Source organism: Lytechinus pictus, chromosome 5 (genome assembly GCF_037042905.1).
Source record: "Lytechinus pictus isolate F3 Inbred chromosome 5, Lp3.0, whole genome shotgun sequence".
Taxonomy (NCBI): Eukaryota; Metazoa; Echinodermata; class Echinoidea; order Temnopleuroida; family Toxopneustidae; genus Lytechinus; species Lytechinus pictus.
Genome location: NC_087249.1, coordinates 14288034 through 14295488, shown reverse-complemented (window position 1 = coordinate 14295488; position 7455 = coordinate 14288034). Strand labels below are relative to the sequence as shown.

General features: G+C 33.5%; 1 long non-coding RNA gene across 1 annotated transcript; it reads right to left on the bottom strand.

The window, feature by feature from the left end:
- Window positions 1-1791: 1791 nt before the first annotated feature.
- On the bottom strand, window positions 1792-6858 carry LOC129260484 (uncharacterized). Its single transcript, XR_010293649.1, has 3 exons — window positions 6738-6858; window positions 6108-6199; window positions 1792-3584 (listed from the first exon to the last, which is right to left on the bottom strand). It is a non-coding gene; the product is annotated as an uncharacterized LOC129260484 (long non-coding RNA).
- Between the last annotated feature and the right edge of the window lie 597 nt (window positions 6859-7455).

The window sequence follows — 7455 nt, the reverse complement described above, 5'->3', positions numbered from 1 at the left end:
TATCGAAAAGAATCTAAACGTAATATTGAATTAATGAAGCAAGACTTATTACTTGAGGGGTGGGAGGATGTCTATAATGAAACTGACGCAAACACATCGTATAATCTCCTAAATAATAAATTACAACATTATTATGAAAAGAATATTCCCATAGGAAAGGTAAAAAATAATCGAAAAACACCCAAACAACCCTGGATAACAAAAGGTTTATTAAAATCGATCCAGACACGTAATTGCCTTTACAAGTCACATTTACGCAATCCTACTGAAGCCAATTTAAAAAAATACAAAGTATATCGCAACAAGTTAACAAAATTAATTCGTTTATCACGTAAAATGTATTATACTAATAGAATAAAAGATGCCAGTTCAAATACTTATACTACCTGGAAAATCATCAAAGAAGTAATGGGAACAAATGCAGATCCCCCACCTACCGATAATATCACTTTAAATGGTACCAAAGTTGACTCTTCCCTTCATGCAAACTCATTCAATTCATTTTTCACAAATATCGGACCCGAACTTGCAAGCAAGATCAATAGCCAAAATGAGCATTTCACGGATTATCTCCCCGAACCTAATCCACATTCATTTTTCTTGAACCCTACGAACCCCACAGAAATTCTCAACATTACAAGGTCTCTTAATAGCTCAAGATCTCATGGGCATGATAAAATTAGTATGTATCTTTTAAAAGAAATAATTCACCCGCTTGCAAACCCTCTTAGTCATGTTTTTAATAAATCTCTATCACAAGGTATATTTCCTGACTTATTCAAAATCGCCAAAGTCAATCCAATTTTTAAAAAAGACAATCCTCATGAAATAAGCAATTATCGCCCTATATCTCTACTCCCTAGTATATCCAAAATCCTTGAGAAAATAGTATATAATAGACTTTATGAATTTATCAACAAACACAATTTATTAATTTCTAATCAATATGGCTTCAGAAAAAATTATTCAACAAACTTGGCTTTAATTCAAATTTACGATAAAATAACAAACGCCATAGCTAACAAAGAGCATGTCATTGGTATATTTTGTGACCTCAGTAAGGCGTTCGATACACTTAATCATAATATTTTACTTTCAAAACTTAATTATTATGGTATACGAGGTCAATCACTCCTTTGGTTTAAAGATTATTTAATAAATCGAAAACAATATGTCACATTTAATGGCAACGATTCTAGTTCACTTTCAGTTCAATGTGGTGTCCCTCAAGGCTCCATTCTAGGCCCGCTTTTATTTTTATTATATGTCAATGATATTATCAACACATCTTCTATTTTATCATTTGTATTATTTGCTGACGACACAAATATCTTTTTTTCTCATAAAAATATAACTTCCCTAAACAACATATTAAATCTTGAATTGATTAAAGTTTCACAGTGGTTTAAAGCAAACGAACTATCCTTGAACTAAAAAAAGACCCACTTCATCCATTTTAAACATTCTCATATTACCGATACTCCAATTCACTTACAGATTGACGGTACACCATTAGAGCGGAAGACTCACTCTAGATTTTTAGGCGTCATCATAGATCAAGCTTTGTCTTGGAATGAACATCTGCACCATATCATTATATGTATCTCGAGAAATATTGGAATAATTTCCAAGTTGAAATTTATTTTACCTCATAAAACTTTACTTCTATTGTATAATTCGTTAATACTCCCGTATATAACATATTGTAACGTTGTTTGGGCTAATTGTGGTTCCACAAAACTTACTTCTATTTCTAAATTACAAAAAAGAGCAATTCGCATTTGTACAGGATCGCATTATTTGGCTCACACCGATCCTTTATTTTTTAAACAAAAGACATTAAAAATTGCCGACTTATATACTATTCAAATAGCTATAATTATGTTTAAATATATTAACAATCTGCTCCCTTCGTCTTTTGATAACATGTTTAAATTTAATAGTTATGTCCATACTTACCCATCGCGCATATCCGGAAACTTTCATCTCTCTAACCCCAGACTGTTAATTGCCTCTAAATCAATTCGACATCATGGTCCAGACATTTGGAATGATCTTCCAAACAATATTAAAACTTGTTCTACCATATACTCATTAAAAGCCACTCTAAAGAAAACTATCATTCAATCTTATCAACCCCTCGCTCCAAATTAAAACATTCACTCAAATATCCACATTCGCTATTTAACATTCTGATTTTACTCAACTGCTATACAGCACCTGCACCTGCAATGCACCCACTTGACCAGTAAATATCAATCTAAGTCACGAATCTTTTTATGAGGCCGCCATCAATTCAAGCCTAACCGCTCACGATGGTGGTCTCCTGCGTTCATTTATTACATTATATATATATGTTTACATTTATAAAAGATTAATTTATACTCACGCTCTTATTTGTATTTATCATGTAATATGACTACATTGTTTATATTGTGAATTATTTTGTATATTGTAATTGTAAATATTTTTGTATTATGTTTTTGAACGCAGAAATAAATGCAAGCAAACAAATACACGTATGAATTGGTTTATCTCTTGGCTCATTCTAAATTTGCTATAAATTATTGTTAGTATCGATCAAGAAGGAAGTGTATATTATCATTTCAAGGATTGTTTGGTTTATGACTCTCATTGACTTTATATGTATTCCACAGACTAATGGTAACAGGTGACATTGTGATAAGTAGCAAGTTTTTAAGAGTACAACAATCACAGCCTCTTCCCCCTGATGTTCAAATTATGCTAAAAGATCCTCTCACCAAAGACATAATAGTTGGTGAGATAGCAGAGAGAGACTCTGATTCAGAATAACTTTGTATACACCGTTCTTGGTGAAATAGGTAGGCCTTGTTCTGATTAACCTGCAGAGGACCCGGCCTCTATTATTTATCATTTGAATCATTATTTTAAAGATTTCACTGTCCACTTCTGGTATCAATCCATTTTAATTCATGTAGGTGTGGTTAATCATTGTACCCAGGGAATGAAAATACTCCTTTGCATTTTTTTTTTCAATTTCACTTTGAATTTTACAATTCCGGATTCATGGTAGGGCGCCCTCTTTAAGCGATACTCAAGTCATCAATTGAATTGTTTGTACCCCGAGCACAGACTTTTCTTGTTTGTTTGCCTGTTTGTGTGTTTGCTGTTTGCTAATATGCTTAATTATTGCTGAAATTTTTCTAAAACTAGTTTCTAAAAATTTAAAAATTATTGTAGAATTAGAAACATGTAATTTCTTCTCAAATGTTAACAGCCAATCAGAAAACAGTATTTTAACGACGTCATCAATATTTGAAATACTTTTATTGAATTCTACGGGTGAAATTACCCCTATCTACCAAATTTAATCTTACAAATGTGTGAATAATGGGTTTTGGCGCACTTTGGGTTCATTCTGGCCCACTGAGCGCCGCGCCGCCATCGTTGGAAAAGTGACGCGCTCGCCATTGCTATGCAGGGCAATACGATAATATGACAGGCAAAGGCCAGTTCATTCCATCTAAAAATCGTACCTGAACATGAGGAGGCTGCTGAAGAATGTGAATGACTTGATTGGCGACATCTTCTGCTTTGATACTCTAATAAAACAAGGTTAAAAAGTTCCCATAAATTATGATGAAAGGATACTCCCTCTTCAGCCCCAAAATATTCATTTCCATCATAAATTATCATATTTCATTTATTTTTTCAATTTTTGAATGAGTACTTTTCTTATCAATTAATTAAACGCGATAATTTGGTTTTGATAAAAAGCATTAAAAAATATAGAAAAAAATTGGTGATAAAACTAGGTTTTAATATCCACTTGTAAAAGATTTATGATTTCATTTTCAATTCAATTCAATTTAATTTTATTCCATTCTATACAAAAAAATACATCAACAGGTACAAATATGGTTATCAAAATAAAATAATACAATGATATACAGTGCGTATCAAAAAAAAGTTTACACTTTGAAAAAATCCTGTAAAATTTGTAATATCCTGAAGATTTTTCCACATTTTAACATTGGTACAGATCAATTTAAGCAAATGGCGATATAAATGTCGAAAAATATTTCCGCTTGAGTGAGCACCACTTACTTTTGAAAAGTTATTGAAAAATGATTTGCGCAGAACTTTGAAATAGTTATGCGAATAAAAGTAAACCTTAATCATGTGGAATTTAGCTAGTAAAATTGATTTGAAGATATATGTTACCCTATTTAACTTGTTTCCTTACCCAAAACACTTCGAAGAGTGCATTGCGCCCCACCCCACTCCCCAACACACGGAGGCCATCATGACGATATTTGCTTTACACTGAGCTGTGATTTACATGGCTTAGGCTTGATTTTAATTTTGCTAATCATTGTCAAGCTTGGGAAAAGTGTGGAGAAACAAGTATTAAATGAAAAATGAAATGTCAACCCACTTTAAATGATTAAAACTTGAAAAAATGCTGGAGATGTCTGAAAAAACCTTTCGTTCAGATTCAGTTATGTCCTCAGATCCAGCTGGCACAAAAAGGGTAAAAGTTGTGCTTACTAATTGTTGAAATTTCAATTTGGATGGCAAAATTGTTACAAAATGCTTGAATTTATCCATTTTATTTCAATTGACTAAAAGTGCAAGGGAAATGTATGAGAAATGTTTCACAGGGTAAATTTGATTTCGCCCTTTCCCCTTGACACAGCGTGAAAACGAGCATTTCGGCGTAAACAGATTTCTGCGAGCTTTACAAAAATGGACAGTGCTCACTCAAGTGTAACATTCTGTCAAAACTTTTATTTTCATTGGATAGATGAGACCCAAACCCAAGATTATATGTGAAAAAATTACCCACATGTTGTATATTTTTTAATTCCCAGGGCTTTTTCAAAGTGTAAACTTTTTTTTGATACGCACTGTAGATAAAATCACATGATTAAAAATGGAAAATAGCTGCTATATAAAACCTTTGATGGTTTGTCTTGACAGTATAAAAACAGCGAAAACTACAAAATAACCTAAAATATGCAAAGAATATAGGAAAAAGACATCAAAAACATCATTCTGTTTTTTTAAGACTTTTTCATCACATATCTATTTTGTTATAACCTTCCTTGTTAGACACAGTGTGAGTTTATGTTTATACAAGCATATCATATTCGGTCTCAAGTACACTTAAGGACGTTACACAGTTTTGTTTGTACGCATCTTGATCTGCGCATATTTTTACGCTATGCGCATTGATGTCACAATGGATGAACAGGTGATTAATTAGCTATAACGTAGGTATTAGCTGATTTTTTTTTCGCATGATCTGTATTGTAACTGCAGATCCGATGTGTTATTTTATAAAGCGAATTAGCTGAAAATAATCCATGGAACAATGTTTTTCTAAATACCACTACAACTTCAAAATACTTTACTCTGAAGTGATGCAAAGTATGACGAAAATGACCTCGAGTTTGAATAAAATATAGGTGAGTGGTTTGGAATTTTTCTTCGCATAGATACACAGCCTTTGGCGCGTTTTTGGTGTTTTAAATAACACACTTACTCCAAAAATGATGTTGATATTTGAAAACAAGCACAAGAGCCCCTAGTTTTTAATATTTACACCGCTTAAGAAGACCTTCCTCTACAAGCTTAATTTTTTTGGTGAAGTGACATTGATTTGTTGTACTTCTCAGATGTGTTATAGAAATTTCAAATTTTTGAGATTATATTTTTGTCATCTTCCAAACCATTTGAAAGAAATGAATGTGCTGCTAGACTTTAAATGGCAAATGAATTCTCCATCTCCAGTATACAATTCTGAACTATACTGTAAAATTTGATGAAATTTTGACTAGTAATAAAGGTTTAATCTCAGCGTAGTGATATTGTGGGGTCTAAAAATGCCAAATTCTTTTGAATGCTTAATTCTCGAGAACTTCCAATTGGGTGAACTTCAAAGCTCAACGGCAAAAAATCAAGCACATGAACCCATGTTATTTATTTTTACATATTTGAAATATTCAGGTGCTAAATTAACTCTGTGCAAAGTTTGGTGAAAATGCCATGGATTTCGTTTAAACTGTGGAACGTGAAATTAAAAATTGACACAGAAGTCAATCACATAAAGTTCAGCTCACCGGATTTGTCTGTTAAAAAGAACATTCTGCTGGATCTTGGCGTGCTTTCCTTGCTGCAAATTCAGTCTCAACAATACCTGGTGAAATATACCCTGTAAATATTATAAAATAAACAGGTATTAAAGTCAGGCTTTGGCAAAGGGCCAATAATGCTATATACAATCGAGAATCTAATGTACATCATTTCAATGTGCCAATCCTACAATAGAAGTATGGTAAGCCAGTGAATCATCATTTTCGCCCGCCTAGGTCTCTGAAAATTTCAAATATTCTATGTAGCGCCCCCTCCCCAATATGTTTGTTTTACTTTAAAGATTTAGATATCAGCAACATACTGACAACGTCTATATCCTGATATTTCAGCCCGTTCCATGATTTAGAATAGGTTTTTTTTTTCAGGAAGAAAGTTTTCAGGCAATACATCCAGATTTCTTGTCTGAAACATATCAAAACGTCATTCTTTTTAACAATATCATAAGACCTACAGGCAATGGATCAAAGAACAAATACCGCCTATTCTTTAAAACTGCTTAATTCCTTAGTTATATTTCATTACATGGCAGCCGTAAACATGATAAAACAGACAGATCATTATTTACAGTAAAAAAACTAATATTGGTAAAAACGTACACAAACTCTGATGTTCTTTTTCATTGCCCTAAGTTCTTTTCGTAAACCTTCTATCAAAGCAGTCACCATGTACTTGGTTCCACAGTAGAAACCATCTCCTACCACTCTGTAGCCTGACATGCTGCCAAAAATTAACGTAAATCAATAATTCAATTCATAATCTCTTTCAGTATTATTTTACTTACATTGATATAAAATGGTATGGGCGAACTAAAGTCATATAATATTGTATCAAGAAAAGCTAAAGAAGCTGACTGAAGACAAGGAAGACCGACCCTAACTGCAGTGTGTATACTCACCAGTCCGGCTGTACGTCCGAACATAAAGATTATCCAGTTGAAAAGGGAACTGTATGTGCTGGAGCCAGGGCATAAGGGGAGCAAGCAGTTCATGATATAATTAGTTTGTTAATGATGTTTACTAACTTCGTTGAGCATCGCAGGAAATATGCCCAGTGTTCACGGTGTTGTGCCGATCCACACAAAAAATCTATTAGATGTGGTCTCTGAGAGCCAATATGGATTCGGGAGGAACGGGGAGCAGCGGCGTAAAAGGCGGGGGGGGGGCAATGGGGGGCAAGCTGCCCCCTTGCGGATTTCACCGGGAAAATAAAAAAACGGGAAAAAGAAAAGGGAGGGGGAGGAAAGGGAAGGGGGAGGAAAGTGGAAAAGGAAAGGAGGAAAGGGAATGGGAAAAATCAAAAGAAAACGAAGAAATT